Source organism: Cornus florida, unplaced genomic scaffold (genome assembly GCF_030987335.1).
Source record: "Cornus florida cultivar Cherokee Brave unplaced genomic scaffold, ASM3098733v1 CherokeeBrave_3.0.0_Hap2_Chr08, whole genome shotgun sequence".
NCBI lineage: Eukaryota > Viridiplantae > Streptophyta > Magnoliopsida > Cornales > Cornaceae > Cornus > Cornus florida.
In genome coordinates, this window is record NW_026775578.1 from 69,954,884 (window position 1) to 69,980,882 (window position 25,999).

Consider the following 25,999-nt stretch of genomic DNA (forward strand, 5'->3'; position numbering starts at 1 on the left):
TCTAGGAACTTTAACTAATGAGTTACAGAGGGATTTTAACATCATTGGAGGCAAAGACGATGATAGGAAGCAGGGATAGAGCCGGCTCCCAAGGGGATGGAGCCGACTCCCTAATTTTCTTTGCCCGCGGCTCTCTGTGAGAGAGAGAGAGCCGGCTCCATGGTGATGGGAGCTGGCTCCCTAAGGCACAGAGTCGGCTCCATGGGTAGGGGAGCTGGCTCCCTTTGTAATAGAGCTTGCTCTCCACTTTTGAGAGCAAGCTCTCTTGCTTCAATGCATACTGGAAGTTGGTTTGAGCACTGTTTGGATGTTTTGGGGTTCCCAAACTGTTTTAGGTTAAATTGAGAATTCTAAATATTGTTTCATGTTATATTAAAACCCTATATTGCATAATTTATATATATATGCTAATGGATTGAACAGTATGAAAGTTTAAACAATTTTGCATGCTGTTAACGGATATAAAGGATTTAAATGCTTAGTCTTATTTTAGTAATTTAAATGGCGGGAACATGATTTTTAAATCTTGTATTGGATACATAATATGGTCATATACATATTAGACTTTATTTATGCTTATTTTGAAGTATGATTGATGAACTGTTTATTCCTGTCTTGTCAATTATATGGATTTTGTGGATTGTATGCACCGGTATGGGATAGTGGCATACTAGGGACAGATTAGTTCAAAACACTAAGTCCTACCTATTCTGAAATAAGAAATGGATTAACTATAAAAGTTAAGTCTTACTTATATGTATGTCGGGTCAATAAACAGTTGAATAACATACCTTAGTTTGAACGGTTTTTATATATATACTTATGGTACTGTGATATGAGTTTGAGTCTTAAGATCATGGTTAAGGTGCGCATATCGCCTAGGATAGATAATTGGACATAGTTGATGTTCCCTGGTAGGTCCAGGTATATATGACAACGTTATATGCGATTTACATGTTACCTTCTACTCAGGCTGAGACAGACCTATAGGTTAGTGAGCGTCCTATAGTGTGTATTTATACATATATGGACTACTTTAGTTATTGCTGAGTTATCTAGGATGTATCTATGTATCGGGTCTTTGTATAGATTGTAGTAGAGTAGAACTTGCTCGTGGGCCTGACCTACTTTTAATTTTTTCAGGTGTTCGTCAGTTCCAGGCTTAGAGTTAGATCGTGCTGAGCAGATACAGTCACTCACTCCTTCGACTACGTAGGATTTCCTTTCATGTTTTAGCTTTGGATTTAATATTTCGTTCTTTACTTTCTATTGAGTTTTAGGGGTCGACTAAATGGATTCCCGAGTTGTACGGATATTGGAGGTTTTGAAAAGTTTGGATTATATTGGTTTTATAACTTTTGAGGATTTAATATTTAGAATTTTTTCAACCTTTATTATTTATTTCCTTAATTCTATTTTGTAATCCGGCTTATTTAAATATTAATTGTTTGGTATACCTCGGGTCTGTGCGCGGACTTAATCACCCGTGACTCTAGAATCGAGGGGTATCTCAGTTGGTATCAGAGCACTCCAAGTTCAGTGTCTCTAAGGTATTTCATATTAAGACTTTCGCGTAGCGTATTATCTTGTTTAGAGCTTAAGTTTAGGATTTGTTGTATTCCTTTACGGTTCACTTAGAATGTACTGATGTCAAGTTTATTCTGTAATTTCAGAATGTTTGGCACTAGGAAAAGGATGTGATCCACGATGAAAGCGAAGAATGACCCAAAGAAGAAAAAGATTACTCTGACGATTCCTCTGCGAAGGCAAACCAAGAAGACAGAATTAAAGACCAAGGAATTGGTTCCAATAAGTGTTGCTTCGAAGTATAACTCAAGGAAGGTTTCTGGTGTGCAAGATTGAGCACCATACTATGGACCCAACACAACTTCAGTGGTGCTCAAAGCTAAGTCAAGTAAGGAGAAGGACCCCAAAGAAAATCATAATGGAGGAGTTACTGGAGTGTCCAAGATGGAGGGTTCAAGGATGAATGCTCTTTTAAAGAGTAATTTTAATTATTAGAAGTAGTGGAGGTATTATTAGAAGTGTAACACTGATTTAATCACATACACTAGTGGCATTTTAAGGAATATTTTATAATTATTCTTTTGGAAGTTTATGGTTTAAAAAAAAAAATTCTTAATAAAGTGAATTGGTGGTTTTGGCAACTCAATTGTGTTTCATATGTGTATTTGTAAGATTTCCATAAATGGTTTGATTGGAATGGGATTATGCGATAACATAAAAATATCAAAGTTGAGTGGTTGGTATTTATGAAAGCAAACAAATATTTTTGCTTATAGGTATGTTGTGTTGAGATGGAACGATTACCAGTGAATTTTTAAATGAAACTTGTGGAAATCAATTCTATAACTTTAATTGTAGAGGAGACAGTTTAGCACCTTTAAGGGTAGTTGTTATACTTGTGGAGAGCTTGGACACACTTCCAATTAGTGTCCTAAAGCAGGTCAAGGATAGGGACAACATGTGTAGCAGGGATAGAGGGCGCCAGTACCTTTACCCGTTCCACAGATTTCACGGATTCAGGGACAGGCATATCCGGCTTTACTAGCACCACCACAACCTCAGGGACAGCCACCGTAATAGTTGCATCATAACAAGGTGTTCAATCCCATGCCACATGATGTTCAGGCACCTCAAGCTGTTGACGGTATGTTTCCTATACATAATACAAATGGTCGTGTTTTATTTGATACGGGTGCTACAAATTCATTTGTATCTAAATCATTTGTTGTACTATCTGGGATGACGACGAGAGTATGCGATAGACCTCAAGGTATTTCTACACCTTTAGGCAATACTGCCATTTTACATAAGAGTGATGGCCCTGTGACACTAGATATTGGTAGACTTAGATTTCTAGCTAATCTATTAGTTTTAGACATGCACACTTATGATGTGATACTTGGGATGGATTGGTTATCTCACTACCATCCCCAAGTTAATTATTTTGATAGGTTTGTTATTTTTACCATACCTGGTCAAGATATGTACGTCGTCGCTATGCCACGTTCTAACGGGGTCACTAACACTTATTTGTTCTATGTGGAGGAGGAAATCGAGGAAGAGATTATTGTGTCATTGGATAGCATACCAATTGTACAGGAATTTCTGAATGTTTTTCAAGAGATTCTAGGGTTACCACATAGTCGAGAGATAGACTTTGTGATTGATCTAGCTCCAGGCACTACACCTTTTGCTAGAACACCATACGGGATGGCACCAGTGGAGATGCGTGAGCAGAGGGATCAGATTCAGTAATTACTCAGCCAGGGTTTTATACGTAGGAGTACTTTACCTGGGTAGCGCCAGTGTTGTTTATGAAGAAAAATGATGATTTACTTCGCCTGTGTATAGATTACAGGAAGTTGAACAAGGTTACTATTTGGAACAAGTACCTTTTACCTAGGATTGATGATCTTTTTGATCAATTAAAGGTAGCAACCTATTTCTCTAAAATTGATCTGCGTTCTGGATATCACCAACTTCGGGTTAGGGAGCAAAATGTTCCTGGGGCAGCATTTCTCACTAGATATGGTTTTTTTGAATTTCGAGTTGTAATACCCCTAGTTTTCAAAAGGATAGAATTGGAAATTTTATTTTATTTTTCATTGATTAATTGATTTAGTTATGTGACTTAGTTGTTTTGTTTTCTTAAGTGATTAATTGTGATTGCTTAATTAATTTAATTAATATTTGTGTGTATTTAATTTACATGTTAATTGATATTGTTTTAATGATATATTACTTGATTAATTTTTAATACTAATTTAATTGTTTTATTTAATTAATGTACTGTATTTTCTTTATGGTAACTTAGGGTTTTATTTTACACGGATGTCGCCGACATATTAGGGAATGAATGTTAGGGTTTTGTTTTCCTGTTTGTAAACGAATTAAAATTAGTTTAAGATTTTGGTTCTATAAATATATAGTTATGTGGGTTTAGGGTTTTAGAGAATACACAAGGTTCTTCTCACGTACCTAAGAAACAAAGAGAAAATACAGAGTGCAATAGAGAGGAATTTTAGGAAAAACAGAGAGTAAACCTTGAGAGTTTAATAGAGAGGTCCAAGGAGAAAGGAACGAGGTTGCTTCTGGGTTTAACCAAGAGTAGCAGAGGCATGGAATGACAGTTTAGAAGGTGGTCGAAAAACCTTAGAGACGATGGTTTACAGTTTCAAACTCTGAAATTGCAGGCAAGTTCTGTTATATTCTTTCCCGTTAATTCGTGTTCTGTGCATGCTTAGGAAGACTCCAGGGATTAAAGTAATGCTTAAACAATCTATTATGCATGTTTAAACTGATAATTAACTTCGTTGCATGGAACTGTTATACCAAAATTCTTTAGATTTCTGTTAGTTGGTTTCTCCTGTAACATGTTTATTTTCTTGTTTAATTGAGATCAACGATTCGTATGGTTGCCTAGTAATTAATCTAGGACTGAGTTTGAAATCTAGAACAGGTGCTTAGAACAGTATTTAATTGCATCAGATTAATCTGAATTAAATCTGTCACAGCTTGCTTAAAATTGGTTAACAGAGGTGTTGTAATTGTTGCTTTAATACTTGTGTTCCAACACATGTTAGGATTGGATCTCAGTGGTTTAAACTTATTTAGGACTAAGATTGAACCTAGAATAAGAATTAGAACAAACCACAGAGGCTCTGTAATCACCGGAGTTAGAGAAGACGAAGCTGGAACGGGCAACGGCTGCAAAGGAGAAGGAGCAGGCTCTAAAATTACCTTAGAGCTGGCTCAAAGATGATGGAGCCGGCTCTATAAGGGACTTGGAGCCGGCTCAATGTTGAAGGAGCCGGCTCTAAGTCAAAAGTGGTAAAGCTATTTGAATGCTATGGTAAGGTGTAATTAAATGTTAGGGACTTAATTAAATATTGAAAACCTTTAGTACAATAATGGATTAAGGAAATGAGTAATTAACAGCTCAAAGAAACGTCCATATGTTGCACTGTTTGGCTAAGGAATTTAATTACCGGAACTTAGCAAATTGTTGGTATATGAGTTAATTATATTTAATCATATTTTCCACCATGTAATGAACGTAGTGAATTATCTGTAAGTTCAACTATGAGTGGTTTGGAATGAATATGGTACTTAAGGGCTGTTAAAAGGTATCAGTTTATGCACTGTATGTAGAATTTAAATACTATGAAATATTTTAGCTATTTAAATTATTGGAGTATAATAATTAGGTTCTGAAGTGAATACCTAATGTTGATATGTATGTATGAATTCATATTGGTGCATAGTTTGGAGGATGGCAGTTAATTACATAGTGTTGTTTTAGTAATTGTGCTATGTTGGAGGATTTGCTAGTTTTAGATATTGGAGCTTAACAAGGTTGTTAATTATGATTTGAATATATATAATAAATCATATGTCCATAGTATTGTAAGTATAGTGAATTAACTAAATTTATCTATGCTTGGCTTGGGTGAAATTGATACTTAAAATATTTACTCACCGTATCAATTCGTGGACTATGGTGGAGTATGTGAATGCTTGAATTTATTGTAGCACTTTACATTATTGGAATTAGATTTTAGGCTCATAAGGAATGCCTAATATTTATGTATATGCATTAAATTTATCTTGTGCATATTCTGGAGTGTGGTTGATGACTACTTAATATTGTATGGTCAACTATGTTAACTGGAGGATTGTATGTACCGGTATAAGACGTGACATACTAGGTATGAATTATTTCAAACATTAAATTCTACCTAATTTGGAATGAGTTGGATTAACCATAAAAAGGTTAAGTCCTACTTATATGGATGTGTATATATGAACCGGTATGGGACGGTGTCATATTGGGAATGGCTTAGCTCAAAATACTAAGACCTATTTAAATTGGATTAAGGTATGGATTAACCATAGAGGTTAAGTCCATCACCTACATGTGTCATATCAATTGTGAATTGAAAGACTTACTATGGTTTCAGGATGGATTTATTTTACAGATATCAGACCACTACACAGATGGATGATATTCTATATTAGGAGGAGTACGGACTTTATATATTTATTATATGTGCCATGGTATGAGCCTGAGTCTCAGGACCATGGTTAGGGCGCGTATATTGCCTAGGATGGATAACTGGACATAGGTATTGTCCCCTGGTAGGTCTAGGTACTCATGCCCACCTTAGGGTGCGTATTTGCGTGTTACCTTCTATTCAGGCTGAGACAGACCTACTGGACTAGCGAGCGTCCTATAGTGTGTACTATATATACATATATGGACTACTCTAGATATTATTGAATCTTTCTAGGATGTATTTGCGTATCGGATTACTGTTTGGATCGTAGTAGATCAGGACTTGCATGTGGGCCTGACCCACTCTATTATTTTTCAGGTGTTTGACAATACCAGTCTTAGAGCTGGATCGTGTTGATGCAGATACAGACACTCACTCTTTCGATTACATAGGATTTCCTTTCTATTTTAAATTTTGGATTTTAATTCTGTAAATTTAATCAAGGATTTGGGATTAGGGGTCCACTAGGTGGATTCCCGAGTTGTACGGTTTTAATTCATATTAATTTATTTATTTCAAGTTTGAGGATTCTTATGTTAGATTTCGTTCAGCGTATTATTACTTTGTTCTTAATTCAGTTTTATTTCTGCTTGTTTATATATTAATTGTTTGGTATCCCTCGGATCTGTGCTCGGACTTAATCACCCTTGGCTCTAGAATCGAGGGGTATCACACGAGTCATGCCTTTTGGATTGACTAATGCACCAGCAGTCTTTATAGATTTAATGAACAGAGTCTTTAGGGTTTACTTAGATCAATTTGTCATCGTCTTCATTAATGATATTTTAATTTATTCTAAGTCAGAGGAAGATCATGCTAGACATCTTTGCATAGTGTTGCAGATGCTTCATGAACACTAATTATATGCCAAGTTCGAGAAGTATGAATTTTGGCAGCGGCAAGTGAAGTTTCTGGGTCATGTAGTGTCAGAAAGGGGAATAGCTATAGATCCAGCCAAGGTTTCAGTAGTGAAAGTGTAGAGACAGCTTACTTCACCTACCGAGATTCAGAGTTTCCTCAGATTGGTAGGATATTATCATAGGTTCATTCAGAGGTTCTCGAAGATAACGGGACTACTCAATCACTTAACTAAGAAGGGTGAACGATTCGTACATGATGAACACTATCAGAGGTTCTCAAAGATAACGGCTCCCTTTGTAATGGAGCTTGCTCTCCACTTTTGAGAGCAAGCTATCTTGCTTTAATGCATACTAAAAGTTGGTTTGACCACTGTTTGGATGTTTTAGGGTTCCTGAACTATTTTGGGTTAATATTGAGGATTCCAAATATTGTTTCATGTTATATTAAAACCCAATATTGCATAATTTATGTGATGGCCCTGGTTTTTCAAGCCAATGCGTCCTGTGATAAACCGAAGATTGACCCGATAAAGGATCTGAATGCGAAAACGAAAATAGAAAACAAGACTCTAAGAAGTCAAAGTGACCTTCTATGAGGTCGTGGAACTCAATGAGAACTGATGCGGAAGCAAAAGATCGAAAATATGACAAATAAGCCCCCAGGGGCAAAATAGTTATTTCTGAAAACTGTGGACTCGGGTACCACCGAGCATACCGCTAGAAGGACAATGAAAACTAATCAAGATGAACTCAAGAATCACATGATTCGGAGTCCGGACGAAGAAGAAATGGCATAACGAAGAAAAACGAGCACTTAAAACAGAAAGGGTAAACTGATAATTATCCAGAAAGATCTAGCTGCAACCAAGCACACCGTTGGAAAGACAGCGAAAAATTAGTCAAGTTCAAAAAAAAGTTCACTCGATTTGGAGTCCGGACGAATAAGAAATGAGGGTTTGAAGTTGAGACGTCGCGGCGGCCCGACGAAAACCATGGCGCGCCCGGCGCCCAATGGCATGCACATGATGACAGCAAGAAGAAAAAATTGAGTGTCCAGAACTGAGGCTTGAAACGGAGGTCGAAACGAGTTTTTCTGGAAAAACACGAAGAAGAATCCCCCTCTAAAATCAAGTTTTCTACCCGACAACGAGGACGGAAATAAAAAAAAATTCACTGTGAAATCCCCAAAATGCCCCTAGATCAGAACTGGACAAGAGGCAAAAAGCTACTACAGGATCTAAGAGCAGAAATGGGCTAGAAGATGAATTTTTCTGGAAAAACACGAAAAAGAAACCCCTCCCGAAATCAAATTTTCTACCCAAGTCACAGACATAAAATGAAAAAACTAGATGCAAAATGGCCAAAACGCCCTCCCAAGAAATCTGGTCAAGAGAGCTAAAAAGCTGCTAAAACGAAAACTGGAAGCTAAAACTTCATGAGGGATTTTCGGTACCAAAACGACATTTTCTGGAAAAACACGAAGAAGAAACCCCCCTTAAAATCACGTTTTCTAAGTGACCATGTGAAGATCGAAATTTATTTTCTGAAAGAAAACGCCAAAAGGCCCTAAAATCAAATTATGCAAGAAAATTTTAAAATGAGTCCATAGGAGGCTCAAATCACAAAGGAAAGGGTTTTTCTTAAAAACGATCATGCACGCAAACGTAAATGACCAAGTCAAAATTCGACCCCCCAACGGCCAAAAAGGCGAAAATGAACTTGAAATGGAAAATATGGAAACCAAAATTAGGAAATGGTTTCAAATGACCGTTTGGCCTTCGGCCACACTTCATATAAGATGAATGAGACCTAGTGGAGGTGCCAGAACATACTTTACACCACCCAATTTGAAAATGAACCCTTAAAGGCTCGGTTTCTACTATTTTAGCCAAAAAATACAATATGTGAACAAAAATGCAAAAATAAAAACTAAATAGTGTTTGGCTCTTGGCCACACCTCATACATATTAAATGAATGCTAGATAATGAATTTCATACATAAAGCACACTCCGGTGCAAAATAACATACTAAAACGCATGATTTTTCACATATTCTAATTAAAGGCAAAATACAACCATTATGAATAAACATGGACTTCAAATGAAATTTGGTCCTTGGCCTTATATACATAAAATGAGAATCAAAAAGTTTGCTTAAGCACACATTACAAGTTTATAATCAAATATACACATTTGACAAATAAGGTTACAGATGGCATTTCAAGCCAACCTTTACAACAATAGAACCTTCAAGTCCACAAATCATCTGAGCATAATGAGAATCTCAACCTTAATTCCTATACCTAAAATATGCCCCATAAACTTTGGGGTGAGTAACATAAAGCTACTCGTAGGAAATGAGCATGCATCGACCTAACATTTTATAATTTTATCACCTTAAGGTGAAACATGTCAAAGGGGCTCATGCCACCTAACATATATGTCAAGATGAGACTCAGGGAGCATCCTAAGCTACCCTAGATCATTTCTAGTACAAATCACATCATCCATTCAATTCAAACAATATAGGAGCATGCTATAGGAGCATGCTATACAAAACAACATGATATAGATTCTCAAAGTCATCAACTTAAAATCTAATATACAAAAACGACAAAGGTGGGTCATGCCGCCTAACGTCTATGTTCCAAATGAATCTATAGGATCATTCCTAAATCACATTTGAACAATAAAACACGAATCGCAATATCTATACAATTTAACTAACATAGAAGCATGTTATACAAAGCAACAAGATATAGATTCTCAAAGTTATCAACTTGAAATCGAAAAGTACAAAATTAACTAAATATAGCAATTTAGTATAATTAGAATTTCTAATACCACACATCAAGACATAGATTCTCTAGGTTATCAACTAGAAATCTAAAAGTGCCAAATCAACTAAATATAGTAATTTAATATAATTAGAATTTCTAATACCACACATCAAGACATAGATTCTCTAGGTTATCAACTAGAAATTTAAAAATGCAAAATCAAATAGTGGAATACTTGGACATCTAAGCTCGGAATTCTGCCGAGACCTCAATGGCTATTACGGGCACTAACCCGCTGGTAATACCACCCCTAGTGCGCACTATCTTGACGGGGAGAACCCATACCTCCAGCACTAGAGCCAAACTCTAGCCATATCGTAGTAACAATGTCCCAAGTGACTCCAAAATAAATAAGTTTACAACTTATATATGAAATATATATATAGCACGAAACTACATTCCATGTACAAGTAGGTTGTAACCACACAGCTCATGTTCTAAATCCACAACTACTATAGGATGACAAATGTCGAATCTTCAGAGCGCGATTCGTTACGCGCTATAATAACATCACATGTCGAATCTTCAGTGTGCGATTCGTTACACGCTATAATAATATAATTCAATATTGAAAACATAAACTGAAAAATCTAATACAAGTCCAAAATTATGATTTAAATATACTTCCAATGCCAAATTCATGATTAAATCAATAATGCAATAGAAATGAAAATTAATCAAGTAAATTAATTAATTTTTCTAAGTTTCAAATCTCAACCAAATAGTCCATAATTAACACATGTTAAACAACATAGCATGGTCATTGCATATGCCAATTCAAAAACTTAATTAGGCCATTAAAATAATAAGATGGAATTTAATTAAACCATGATAGTCAAATCCCTAAATTCTAAAACAATATCAAATGGTCCTAAATTAACATATACTAGTATACAAGCCCTAGTCATCACAAATATCAAGTTAAAAACTTAATTAAACCAATGGACCTTTAAATAGATTTTAATTAATCATTTTAATTAAAATCTCTAGATTTTCATACTCATCCAAATGCTCTCAAATTAAAGTATGTTAAAGAACGTGCCAAGACTTAATTTAATAGCCTATCACAAGTTAATTCCATGCAAGGTACGTCTATGATAATTAAACTTTCACAAAAGATAATTATTAAATAAAAAGTGCAATTCTTTATCAAATACTTCCAATTTAATATATGTTAACAAACATACCAAAGCCTAATTTACTAGTATGCCACAATTTAATTCTAAGTTGAATATCATCATGAGAATTAAATCTTAAACTTAGAAAATAATTAAATTAAATTCTAGATTACGAACAAAAGCATGCATACAAGTTGTATAATCATGGGAAACACTCAATAAAACACATATATAATCCTAAAACATCCCCTACCTCAATTTGAGATGAAAATCTCGAAAGCCACCAAAATGAAACGGCTCCAAATCCGATAATACTTCGGGGTTTTGTCGGGGACAACGCTGTGAACATTAAACTCCAAAGAGGACCTACCAAAATCCTAACTTGACCTCAAACCCGAACTCAACAATTGGCCAAAAACGGGTTCTAATAAGGGGGAAAGAAGCGCGTAGTCAAGACAAACACAAAACGCGAAGGCACTATGACTTTATAACAAAGGGAAGGAGGTTTAAATGAGAGAAGAAGGGTGGCAGCCCCCCTTGGGCTGCCATAGCAGGTTCTGGTCGTGCATGGAGAGGGGAGAAGATGATTTTTTGACCTTAAGTCCCCCTATTTATAGAAAATCTCAAAAAGTGCTCCGAAAGGGCCCCGCCGAGTCCGAAAAAGTAAAATTTGAGCAGACGCGCTCAAATGGTGAAACTCCATGAACGAAAAAGATTCAAAATGAAAAAATATGAATAACGGAAGAAACGGCGTCAAAAACTGAGTCCCAAGCAGAGAGATATGCCCCGAACAAGTTCGGCGGCAACCGGGGCCAGAAACTCTGAAACTGGAGAAAAACGATCAGAAGGAAATTCTAAGAGTACACAACTCGAGGAAATGTAAAAATGAATCCCGTACGCGGATTCAGGCTCAAAACGAGGCATTTTTGCAATAACTTTCATTAATTGCACAATGGCCCCTCTAAAAAAGTGAAAACTGCACTAATGGCCCAGAATGAAAATATCTTCCAAAAATATTTTCTTAAAAACCCCTGAAATAAAATATCTTCAAAAGATATTTATGAAAAACACTCCAAGAAATGAAAAAGATTCTGAAGAACTGTGCATCCATGCCCCTATAGACACCGGGAACAACCAGAGTATTTTTCTACAAAAGTAAAGATACGTATTTCGTGGAAACCACTTAGAATGAAGATACGTGAAGTCAAAAACTAACTCCGAGCATGAAAAGTGAGGTTGTGTCAAAAAATGACAAACGGGGAAAAGACAAAATAGGGAAAAAGACGAAATAGGGAAAAGTTTGAAAAGTGAATAGTGTCGAAAAACGAAAAATGTGGAAATGACTCGATCCTTGAAGGAAGTTGTCAATCCAAAGAAAAGAGTCTCGGAAATCATTCCAGAGCACTCAAGACGACACTAAGTGACAAGAAACCGAACTTAGAAAGGAAAAGAACAACGGAATAAAATATCCGTGAAAATCTGAGAAAAAGGAAATGAAGGAAATGACAGGGTCATTACAATTTATATTTATATGTTGATGGATTGAACAGTATGAAAGTTTAAACAATTTTGCATGCTGTTAACGGACATAAATGATTTAAATGCTTAGTCTTATTTTAGCAATTTAAATGGCGGGAACATGATTTTTAAATCTTGTATTGGATACATAATATGGTCATATACATATTAGACTTTATTTATGCTTATTTTGGAGTATGATTGATGAACTGTTTAATCCTGTCTTGTCAATTATATGGATTTTGTGGATTGTATGCACCGGTATGGGACGGTAACATACTAGGGACGGATTAGTTCAAAACACTAAGTCCTACCTATTCTGAAATAAGAAATGAATTAACTATAAAAGTTAAGTCCTACTTATATGTATGTCGGGTCAATAAATAGTTGAATAACATACCCTAGTTTGAACGATTTTTATATATATACTTATGTTATGAGCTTGAGTCTCAGGATCATGGTTAGGGTGCGTATATCGCCTAAGATAGATAACCAGACATAGTTGATGTTCCCTGGTAGGTCCAGGTATACATGACAACGTTATGTGCGATTTACATGTTACCTTCTACTCAGGCTGAGACAGACCTATGAGTTAGTGAGCGTCCTATAGTGTGTATTTATACATATATGGACTACTTTAGTTATTACTGAGTTATTTAGGATTTATCCATGTATCGGGTCTTTGTATGGATTGCAGTAGAGTAGAGCTTGCTCGTGGGCTTGACCCATTTTTTTTTTTTCTTCAGGTGTTTGTCATTTCTAGGCTTAGAGCTAGATCGTGCTGAGTAGATACAGTCACTCACTTCTTCGACTATGTTGGCTTTCCTTTCATGTTTTAGCTTTGGATTTAATATCCGTTATTTACTTTCTATTAGGTTTTAGGGGTCCACTAGATGGATTCCCAAGTTGTATGGATATCGGAGGTTTTGGAAAGTTTGGATTATATTGGTTTTATAACTTTTGAGGATTTTATATTTAGAATTCTTTCAGCCTTTATTATTTATTTCCTTAATTCTATTTTGTAATCTGACTTGTTTAAATATTAATTGATTGGTATCCCTCGGGTCTGTGCGCAGACTTGATCACCGGTGACTCTAAAATTAAGGGGTATCTAAATTCTGTCCTGGCTTCCCCCCCTTAGGCTCAGACTCGTGTCTCAGTGGTAAATTCAATCCTTGCTAGTCACCGATAAGAAGACTCCATATTCACCATCGCCAAAGGTCATTTGAGCCATCATTTTCTCCACTGCCACAACAAAACCACAATCTTCACCGCTGCCACAACAAAAACACTATCTTCACCGCTACCACGACGATCATAGCCACCACCACCGCCATAACACAATTACTTACATTCGATGCCGCTATGGAATAAAAGTAGCGACATCTTCGGTGGTACTGCCTCTTGATGAGATCAACCTCTTCGGAGCAATGGTCAACTTGAAGGATAAAGTACCATCCATGGTGGTTGTGTGATGTTTCTAATTTTTCTATTTTCCACTTTTCGGGGATTTTCTGATTTTTTTTTTGGATTATTTTATTTTATCACCTCATTTTGCATATCGGACACCGTGGGGTGTGCCGTGTGAATTTCGAGAGTTGGTTGGAGTATTTCTTCACATTCAAGACTCTTAGAAATGCATTGTTGTCCATTTCGGCATTTTTCAAATTTTCGAGCCTAGAGGTCCTGAGTGGGACTCGCACCCAGATTTTTTTTCATCCACGGGCTTATTTTTCAGCATCATTACACTTCATATATTGTTATTTGGTGCATATTTAAGTGGCTATGTGGTTCAATGAGTATTATAACATATGTATATATTTGGAATGGAGACAAAGTAGATATTTTTGGACACGTGGGACCCACATTGATTAGGTTGATATATATCTCACACATGTAGCGTATTTTTTGCCACTTTTCTCTTCCAATTTCGTGGCCTTCTCTTTCTCTCTCTAAAAGTCTCTCTCTCTCTAAATCTAAGCTTTTCAAGCCTTTATTTCATCCATTTCTTGTGGGATTTGAACTTTGCCATTGAAGACCAAGTTGGTGAGCTGACTAGAGCTACGATTTGATCGGAGGGAATTTTTTATTGTAGTCACCTTTGGATTTCAAAAATGAAAAACTGGGGCTTTGCTCTTCTATTGAGGTAGGGGTTCCTAAAATTCAATTCCTTGGTTTTTGTCAATTATTCTCTTATTTGGTATTGCAATATGCTTGATTTATGGTTTTATTGAGGCATGACTTCTATTCTTATGTGACAAGGTGTAAAAACTTGCATATTACTTATACTGTTGTGAAAATATGTGCTTCAATGATGTTATTACATGCTTTACATAGTTAAATGCCAAGAATGATGTGTTGATTACTTAAGGAATTATTTTGTTAATTTTTGTCCAAAGCATGTTATGTGATTGAGGTTTACAATGTATGGATTTGCATGGCATTGAAAATGAATGTGACATTCACGTATGGCATTGGGAAAGAAAATGAAAATTGGTTTTTGAAAAGAAAAGAAATTATTTTGGGAAAAAGGCTTTGGAAAAGAAATGATTTTGGAAAGTTGTTTGCGAAAACTGGACGGTAATGAGTTACCTTGTGTCCATGGCGTGAATGGGACCTAGAGGAAACTAGGGAGACTGCTCTAGCGTGTTTAAGCTACCTAGGCCCCAAATAATACTAAAGAGTTACCTTAGGTTATGGATAGTTAGCCAATTATTTTCTCGTGGTGCCATGAAGTTGCCAAGGGCAAGGTTACATTAACTGTTTAGAAATTGTTGTGATTGGAAAAGATTTTGGAAATGGGGAGCGACATTCCATTACATTGGCATTGCATTTCATGGAATTGCATTTTTGTGGTTTTGTTGGATTAGCATGGTGATTTACCTTTTGGCTATGTTTTGGTGTAACCGGATTTATTTTGGCTTCAATTGATGTATCAAATTTATTTTTGGTTTAATTAAATGTATGGATGTTTAATTATGTTTTACACTATCAAATGTATATTTCGGGGCATGTTAAGACTTAATATAAGGTCAAAACCCCAAAATAGAAGGCACCAGCACGCTCTTTGGCCAAGTCAGCTTTTCCGTCCAAGACTTTTAGAGATCTGAACCATAGGTCAGTGTCGGAGTGATTCTGGTGGTGGATGATGGCTGAACACTGTTTGTGTCAACCAAACAGTGCCTTAATGGCTCTTTAGTTCAATTATGGTTTATTTTTTTTTGGGGGGGGGGGGGGAGGATTAAAAAAATGCCAAAAAAAAAAACTGATATTTGGAAGTTTTTTTAAAGCCAAACACGCCCTTAAATGTATGCTGAGCTATAGTATTACTAGGCCACAAAAGTTAAAAAGCAAAAAAAAAAAATGGACGGGCCCGCACAAGGCAGCCTTCAATCGCTAACTGGGTCGCTGTTTTTGGCGACCTATTCTGCGACTCAAAACATAAGGCCCATTTTTAAAGACTTTATTGTACTAACCAAATAGCTAAAAAAGGCTCAAAATTTCTAAAACCTGGGTCGTTGGAGCTGCTTTTAGCGTAAGTATAAATTCTAGCCACATATATTGGTACCACCACCCACCACTATTGTCGCCGCCACCATCCATTTGCTTTTCCTCTTCACCTTCTGTTTACCCAAAACCACCGACCTACCTTTCAAAAAAAAAAAAACCACTGAACCACCCATCACCACCTCTCTTTTCTCTCTTTCGACACCACTTCTTTCCACCACCACATCAAACACTTCTTTTTGTGGACCAACAATTGGTTGCACAATTTTGCAGGAGCCTAAAATGATCTTCTTGCACAGCCCCTTCCATATTGAGTTATTCTCGCCAAAGCCAAACCCAGCAACGTGGAAATCAAAACAATCCAGAGAATCAATCATCTTAGTTGGGTAATAGATGTTTAAATTGATTACAATAGAATATTATTTAATAATTCATGTTAAGCCATTAATCACAAATTTACATGAATCCCATATCTTAGAACTTCATGATTTTCACATATCTATAATATAGTTAGATATAAATACCTCGATCTGTGATATCAAACCTTGTTGAGATTAAATCCAACGTCTAGATTCTTTAACCACGAACTAATCTGCAACTCTGATTAACAGGCAAAGGTGGAAACAGGTTTCTCTCTCTTGGCCTTTTGCACATATAAAACTTTTACGTGTTGTTTTCATTAATTATACATAATTAATGGAATATATGCACTTTTATAAAGGCAGAAATGACCAGTTTTCCTTTTAGTAACATAATTCTACTTTCCATCAAAGTAAGGAATAAGAAAGGAAAACACTTCTCCAATAAGTAATTACCAAAAAGGTAATTATAAGTTGACCAAAAATAAATAATTTTAATTGATATCTATTTACTTAGCCACCAAATAATATGTCACATGTCCAAATCATGTGGGCTACAATTAAATAAATAATCTTACACTATAAACTATTAACAATGGCCTATTTGCCACAAAAAGATTATGATGGAGAAAAAACTACATGTAAAAATTCATATAGTTAATGTGCTCAAACTTATTCATATTTAAACAACATCAAGTCAACTATATCAACTAAAAATACAAATTGTTAATAAACTCAAACTTGTTCATGTCTTAACTTCATTAAATGTAGAAATATATATTGTTAATGAACTCATACGAACTACATCAAATGGAAATACATATTGATAATGAGTTCAAACTTGCTCATATTTGAACTACTTTAAATAAAAATATAGGTTATTATTTGATTTTAAAAAATAATACAAATTATTTCGGATAACATTGACTCATTCTGTCCTCGACCGATCATAGAAAAAGATGAGAGGCTGCATCAGCTTTGGCTTAAGTTTGATGGGTTGTGCTACACCTTAATTTACTTGTTATTAGGTGGACAATTCATACTTGATTTTGATAGTCTATGGCTTATTGTCGCAAATTGCATTATTCTCTAGATTGATGTGTGCTATAGTTGTTAACTAATTTGATAAATTACGCTTAGGCTTGATGGGTTGTACCATACCTTAGTTTACTTGTTGATTAGGTAGACAATTCATGCTTGAATTTGATGGTCCATACTTAATATTGCAATTTGTGGTTGCATTTAGATTACAATAATATTTTTCCCAATTAGTTGAAAGTATGTGAATTAGTGAATAGTTTAATGGTGATTCTTATACCCTAAGACCTATCTTTTTATCATTCAAACCTGATTTATTTAGTTTAAATTTATTTGCATTTTTATTAATTGAATTGTAATTTAATCACCAACCCAACTCTCTTTTTCAATCTTGTGAAAACATAAAGGTCAAGTTTAATTCCAACAGGAGATTCAATCCCTTCTCATTATAGTTAAGTGGCTTTTATAAATATAAAAGTTGATGCCCATTTAGCATACATATTCTAAATATTCTAAAATTTATACATTTTTGTGCAACACTAAACTTACCATGAATATACTAGGTATTTTAAACAATCACCAAGGATAATTGTGAATGCAATAAACAAAAAATATTATCATTCAATATTATGTTCTTATATTTATTTTTTTCAATTTCTTCAGCCCCCATGTAAATTTTGGCTCAGTCATTAATCATTATCGCTAGCATATTTATAAATAAAGATCTTTGAGGAGCTGTATTATATGGCGTAATAATTTTATTTTTCAACGTTGGACTTGATTTTTTTTTTTTTTTTTTTTTTTTTTTTTTCCTTTAGGTTCCGTTTGGTTAAACGGAATTTTTTATGAAAAGTGAGAGTGAAAGAAAGAAAAATCAAATTTCCATCATGCATTTGGTTAATAAGAAAATTTTCTTCGAAAATTGTGAGAAAAATTTATTTTGTTAATTTGGATAGCATGAAATAGAAAATAAAATGATTCTACTTACTAAAAATACCCTTATAAATTCAAATAGTAAAATAAATAAATAAATTTATGTTAGATGAATATTATTTATACTTAATTATTTATTTTAGTAAGAAAATAATGAAATATGAAACAAAATAGAATAGAATATATATATATATTCACTTGTCCTACGTGGATTCAAATATTCATTTTCTCCTTAAGTTAGTTTTATTTTTATTATTTATTATTTATTTTTCCTTCTTCTTCTTCTTCTTCTTATTATTATTATTATTATTATTATTTTGAAATTCAGAAAAATAAACTTTTTGATAAATCAAATTTTTTATGTCACGAGTCGATGGGCCAACAAAGTAAAAGATAAAGAAGATTCATACAAAGTTATTTGTTTAAATTCTTATATTGCTTTTACCTCTAAAAATACTTCATGAATATAAAAACTAACACATATTCTTCGAAGAACAAAACCTAAAAAAAAAGGTGAGCTTTGGAGTGTTTATAAAGTTAGAGTTTTGGCTCTAGTTTGAACACACACAGAGTACCATTATACAACGAACGTTAATAGGCGTCGAGTTATGAAACAAATCAAAGTTTTAAATCATTGATCAAGAATCTCAACACTAATTCAGTTTTTACCTAACACTCTTATCAACAAATAATTATGTATATATATAACAACTCTTAATCATTATCAATTATGATAAAAAATATTTTACTAATTTCAGACCTTTCGAAAAAGTTAAAAAAATAAAATAAAAATAAAAAAAAATTAATAATGAAAGGAAAAAATAAATTAAAGTTGGATGCACACATAAAAATACAAATAATTAAATTAGTAATACATGATTATATAAACAAGCAATTTATATAAGAATGAAACTCGAATTTAAAGAAGAACGAAGAGAGAATATAATAGAAAAGTAATATATAAAGTGCATAATTTTTGCGGGAAAGTTAATTTTCGTGTGTTTTAACGAAGAAAAGTTTTGAAGAAAATTTTCAAATAAAAAATCCTATTTTTTCCAAAACTTTCACTTTTCTTCTAACCAAACTTCCTAAAAATTTAAAAACACTCTTTTTTCTTTTTCTTTCTAATTATTTGACGCTAACCAAACCTAACCAAACAAACCCTGAACGGGTGAGATTCTTCTTTTCTACATTAACATTTATAGTACAATCAGTAGTGCATCCAGGGTTTTCTCCTTTAGAATATAAATAAATCTCTAATCATTAATGTCTTGTGACTAATTTAATTATTGATTATTCTAATCGTTTTCTACTCAAAAATGTTTATTAAAAAAATTAAATCATAAAATATATAAAATCAGCCACGCTAACTACACGTTTAAATTCAAAAAAATACTCTCTATTTTAGATACTACCTGTATACATACACGTGTCATGTGTAATAAGGAGGAGCAACATTACTAGCTCCATTTTAGAGTGTGCAAGGTAAGAAAATAGTCCTTGCCTATTATAGAATGTGAACAGATTAGAAAACAGAGAATAATCCAGGAAATTGCAATGGCTGAAGTGTAAAAAAAAATAATAATAATAAATAAATAAAAATAAAAAACTAGCACTGCCAAGCTTGCCCAATCATCTTCTTTCACCGTATAAGGGGCAAAAAGAAATCAAATCCAGCCAATACATTTTCCCCCACACAATAAAAGTAACCACTTAGAATATAACAAATCTACAACTCATCTATTCAAATAGCACCACAAAGGAAAAACCAGGTATGCAACTTCTCAAATGTCTTCATTAACAAGTACAGATGGCACATTCATAGAGTTCACAATTAAGCAAAGAGACATTGGAATTTCCCTGACCTTAAACTTTCTGCACCTGGGGAAATTTTTCATTAACTACAATAGAAAATATAGTAAACAAAAATCATACAAGCGGTTTGTTATAACTTTTCAGTCTGATAAAAAGTAGTCCTCCTCGGGGTTACTCCTCAAATACCACTGAACATGATTCGTATAAAAAAAAATAAAATAATTACCGAATTAATAACACAAACGGTGGGAGAAAATTAAAAAATCAGGTCCCTACCAATTGCCATTCTTTTCACTTGTGTCACTTCAATCTCTGTCTTGCATTCCATCTGCAAAATGCTGCAAAATGAATAGAAAGCAAAAAAAAAATAGAAGTGGTTATGTTTAAACAAAATACAGACACATGATCACATATCTTGGTGTAATAGTTAATTTTCTTCCGTGGGTCATTAGAATGACCATACGCATTCTTAAAGAACCTTGAAATGGTGAGACCGCCTTGCAGTTCACCAAAAATTATTTTCATCCCATCAACTGTACTATACCTATCTTCCTTCAAACTACGCTCAAAAAATTTCCAGAGTTTAGACCGGTTCCTTATTTTTTTCAATCCAAAAAACTTGACCAAAATTTCCTTCAACTTCAGCACCATTGAACCTCCCAATAGAAAGCAACCCTACAAATTTCTCCATGAACTGCACTTTTTCAACTTCAGTCCATAAAAATTATGCATCCAGGATGAACTTTGGATTTAAGGTTCCCTTATCATGTAAGATTCCCCTATCATGTAAAAGAAAAAAGAAAAATGTTATATTCATATATATGCAAAAGAAGTGTTTATAAATCTCATGAATACCAACAGATTTTGATTCACACACTCTAAGTCCATGTCTTTCGTAATATCATGAGTACCAAAAGGAAAAACGATGAATCTATTCATCAAATTTTTTAGAAAGTGAGCAGGTTAGAAAATAGACAATAATCCAGGAAATTGCAATGGTTGAAGTTAGAGCTTATTAGTAGAGCTGCAAATGGATCAACTTTCAGTAGTTAGTTTCAGTAATTAATTTTGTTTCCATCATTGTCCAAAAAAAAAAATACATATAAGTCCTATGCAATACGTTTAAAGTCCTAAGAAAGAAATATATTAAGAAAACCAAGTGTTAACAAAAAAAAAAAACAAAAAACTGGCACTGCCAAGCTTGCCCAATCATCTTCTCTCACTGTATAAGGTGTAGAAAGAAATCAAATCCAGTCATTACATTTACCCCCTCACAATAAAAGTAACCACTTAAAATATAACAAATAGCACCACAAAGAATATGAATATGCCATCTGTACTTACTAATGACGATTAACAAATCTACCACTCATATATTCAAATAGCACCACAAAGAAAAGAGCAAGTATGCAACTTCTCAGATGTTAATCTTTATTAACAAGTAAAGATGGCACATTCATACAAAGGTGACATTGGAAATTTCCTGACCTTAAACTTTCTCGGAAATTTTCCATTAATTACAACAGAAAACATAGTAATATCACACACTCCAAGAAGTCGATGTATTTCGTAATATCATCAGTATCAGAGTGTTCTTTGATACGATCACAAGGCGAGGATGCCCCCCCGAATCAATGACCATGCCACTCTCCAAATCCCTATAATAAAGTTCTACGGAGTAGAAATCCCATAGGCATTTTATAACGCTCCTAAAAAAATAAGAAATAAACATTTTGATTATAAAAAAAAAAAAAAAAAAAAATTAAACCTTAACAAAAACAAAATCAACATGTCCTTACCTAAAAATTTTGCTGAAATCTTTTTCTATATACTTTCACCAATTTCTTTAATATGGTCGCAGTATCTCCCCAAATAAATTTCGTTCAATCCCCTGTATATTTGAATTTTTACATTCTCCTAATTAGGTCTTCCTAACAAGTGGTCTTAAATTAAATTGCCCCAATCCATAATCTAATTTTCATGAACTTGATCAAATGAAAGAAAAAAAAAAAAAAAAAAATTAATAATAATAAATAAATAAATAAATAATGAAGAAAATGATAAAGCCATAAGTCAAATCAATCTCGAAAATGTATTTTTTCAATGAGTAACAAATGCAGACATTTCAAACCATGTTGAAATAACATCCAATGTTGGGTACTTCTCTCTCTATTCCATAAAAAGTGATATGTTTGGGGAGGTTCCAAACATAACACTTTTGTTTGACACTTTTTATGGGTTTCTAGTTTGTTGAAGGGAGTAGATACAAAACTAAGACGAGAGACATAAAACAAGGACCATTTCATACTTTGAGACTATTTTTATCAGTGAAACAGAAAAGTTTTTCAGGAAATTCATCGACAAAGTTTGATTTATGGAAAAAAAAAAAAAAAAAAAATTAAATTAATAGCTTGATTAAATAGGAGCAAATGGTAGGTATTCTCAATGAAGAAACAATTTAATAGTAAAATTTTCTACATATGAGTAAAGCAATTAGTAAAAAGTAGTAAGATCTAACTTCAAAAATAAATAAAGTAAATTTCTATAAGAAAAAATTAAAAACATGTCCAAGGAATTAATATACCAATCTCTTTTCCGATTCCACTCAATTCAGTGAGCTTTCTTCTTCCAAAAGAAGAAAGGAAAAAAATGAAAAATAAAAAAACATATAAAATCTGTCCGAAAATCAAGGCAAATTCCAACTAATAATATAGAAAGAAGAGTAAGTAGCAGTACAAGTAGTAATGTGAATTAGTTACCCGAAGATCGGGGAGGCATAACCCTAGAATCAATTAATCTGACTTTTCTCTCTGTGTGGAAGGGATAGATAGAAATGGTGGGTGAAGGCTGATTGTTTGGCAGATTAGAAAGAGAAGACGAGAAAGAGTGGTTTGGACCATGGTTATATCCAATGTTATAATCTATGTAACGTATATAATTTTAAAATATCAAACAACAAAAACGACATTATTATTTCAGAGAATGAATTTATTAGGTCTGTATATATATAAACGACAAGGTATATATATATATATATATATATATATATATATATATATATACTGGATATATTTTTAAAAGGGTAGTACCAACATTAGAAAGAAAACGTAAACGCTTGGACCATTTAATTAAACAAAAATGAATGTAATAAAAAAGTAAATAAATCAAACAAGAATGATAATAACTCAAAAAAATCATACCTAATTTTTTTTTTCCGAACTCTACTCAATCCAAACAATGTCTTCTTCCCGGAAAAGCAACCTATATTATTAGAATAAAAGAGGAATATTTTAAAACTGTAAAAATATATTCTAAAACTGAACAATATATTTTGAAGCCTTTGCAACAATAACTTGTTCAATGATCACATCAGATCTAGAAATATAAACAAGAAGAAATAAATTTGTAAAACTGGGGAAAAAAAAAAACCAATTATCAGTACAGAGTAGCAGAAAATGAATGCAATAAAAAAGTAAATAAATCAAACAAGTATGATAATAACTCAAAAAATTCATACATAATACATATAACGCCCATTAAAATTTAATGAAGAGTAGCAGAAAGTATAGTTTGTAACCTGAAGATTGAGAGGCATGTTTCGTCACCGTTTGAACCGATTTATTGGCAAATCGGTTCGCCGGAGCCTCACTGATTTCACTTGTGAGATGATTTCGAGATTTGGTGGAGAGAGAGAGAGAGGAGAAAGGAGGATAAAATAAAATGTGTTATTCGGAAGTCTTCCTGTGGAGTCATATAAAGCTACACGGAGTACGTTTATATGACTCCACAGGAAATGGGATTCCAAGAGCATCTTCGGCAGTTAAAAAATATTGGGTTAATTACAACTGACACCCCTGAGGTTTGATATAATGACAACCATATATAATTTAGCTATTTTTTTTGACAAAGACACCCGCTACGATAATTTTGATCCAAATAAGCCCTTAAAATGTTAGAAAAGACGAGATTGCCCTTCAATATTTAATTTATTTTTATTGTAAAATATCAGAACTCATGAAAAGTCAAATTTATCCTTATATATATACATTATTACCCTTAAATTATTACTCTAATATTAGTGTAATATATTAAAATATTAGTGTATTATTAAATATTAGTGTAATATATTAAAATATTAGCATAATATACATATAATATATATATATATATATATATATATATATACATATATATATATGTATATATATGTGTGGAAGAGCAGCGGGGAAGAGAGCACTAGCCGCCACCACCCTCATCGACGTCGCCCTACTACGCTGCCACACCCAATTCCCCAACCTCTCTCCACTACGCTGCCACACCCAATTCCCCAATCTCTCTCCACCCACCACTGCAAAGCCACACAAAACCCAACAAACATGATGAAGTGGAGGAACGGTGGAGATCAATCTCTTTTCAGTCCGGCGATGCCGTTGACAGAGGCGGCAACAGGGGTTTTAGATTACGATGCGGGTTCGAGCAGAGGCCATTGCCGAAGAGTATATCGAAGTTTTTGTTGGCAAAGGCCGTTGCCGGGCAAATCACAATTCGAGCCGGCAATAAGGAATCAGTTGTGATTCCGGCGACAATTTCCTGGTTCACGATTCGCGAATCCTGCAACAGCTCGATGGTATCCTCGTCAGTCCACATCAGTTGAAAGAACCTCCGAGACTCATCAAGACCAACAGCTTCTTCTCTTCGACAACGGTGGCGATCGAGACGTCCTTAACGCAAAGCTCGGAACGGTAGCGGTGGCGGCGAGGCATGGCGCAGAGCTCGGCCTTTACTCCACCGGTCATCGAGTTTAGTGAGGATTGATAGGTTGGGTTTGGGGTCTAGGCATCATCTTCTCAAGTGTATGAGATTGGGGGTTTAAGATTTATATATATCTATAAATCTGTGTGTTTGTGCAACAATTAGAAATTTTTGTGGGTTTTTCATGGGTTCAATTGGCTGGATTTTTGTGGGTTTTTCATGTGTTCAATTGATGTGTTTTGTTTATGGTGGCGGACGTTGTAGTGGTGGGTGGAGAGAGAGAAAGAAGGGGTGGTAGTATTGGTGGTGGCGACTGGTGGGTGGTGGTCGCTATGGTGGGGTATATTAGTCAATAAAAAAATAATTATATTAAATAAATTAGTAATTGAATGTGTCAAGGGCAATAATGTCAATTCAGGACCATTGGGGTGTCTTTGTTAACTTTTTCAAACCTAAGGGGGTGTCATCGTTCAAAAATGGGTCAACTTATATATTGTTGTCATTATGTCAAACTTCAGGGGGTGTCGTTATAATTAACCCAAAAATATTTTTGTTTATGATATATACAATGATGTGTAATTTTTTTTAATTGAAGATAAGTGACGTTATTAATTAATGTGTAAAATTATATTTTTATACGGTATTTTTTTTTTCTTTTTTCTTTTTCATTTTATTAAATAATAAAACTTATACTAAGTAGGTATGTACAACCTCCATCAATTTACGAGACGGACAATTAAAAAAGGACGGAGGGAGTAAAAATTATGTGAGATCTTGGCATAACACGTGATTGCTTATTATTAGAGAATATATTTTTATACAAAAGGTATAAAATAACAGCTGGATCTAAAAGTAAATAATCTAATTTTTTTTGTGTAAATCTATCATGACACGCAAATAAAAATATAGACAGCGGTTAAAGATGCTTTAATGTTATGAATCTAACTACGCAAACTAGGTGTTCTAAATAGTCTAGTGAGAGTAACGCCTAGATAAATTTTGAAGTGTCACTCTTTATGTATATTAACTTAATTTTTAATACTTTTTACCTTATAAAAATAAAATAAATAAACAACAGAAGCAATAAATTTTGCTGTCAATAAGATACAAAGTATTAATAAGAGAGGAGGTCCAACGAGGTAGAGGATGATGTGAAAGTGTAAAACTATTCATGAT

The 25,999-nt window shown here is 33.9% G+C and overlaps 1 long non-coding RNA gene across 3 annotated transcripts; it reads right to left on the reverse strand.

Annotated features, from left to right (window-relative positions):
* Positions 1–20,031: 20,031 nt before the first annotated feature.
* LOC132271972 (uncharacterized) lies at positions 20,032–23,832 on the reverse strand. Of its 3 annotated transcripts, XR_009469927.1 has the most exons (5): positions 23,649–23,832; positions 23,272–23,332; positions 21,871–21,962; positions 21,560–21,780; positions 20,032–20,850 (listed from the first exon to the last, which is right to left on the reverse strand). It is a non-coding gene; the product is annotated as an uncharacterized LOC132271972 (long non-coding RNA). The 3 variants fall into 3 exon arrangements; XR_009469928.1 differs by lacking the exon at positions 21,560–21,780 and having other exon boundaries at positions 23,649–23,831; XR_009469926.1 differs by lacking the exons at positions 21,560–21,780; positions 21,871–21,962 and having other exon boundaries at positions 23,649–23,830.
* Between the last annotated feature and the right edge of the window lie 2,167 nt (positions 23,833–25,999).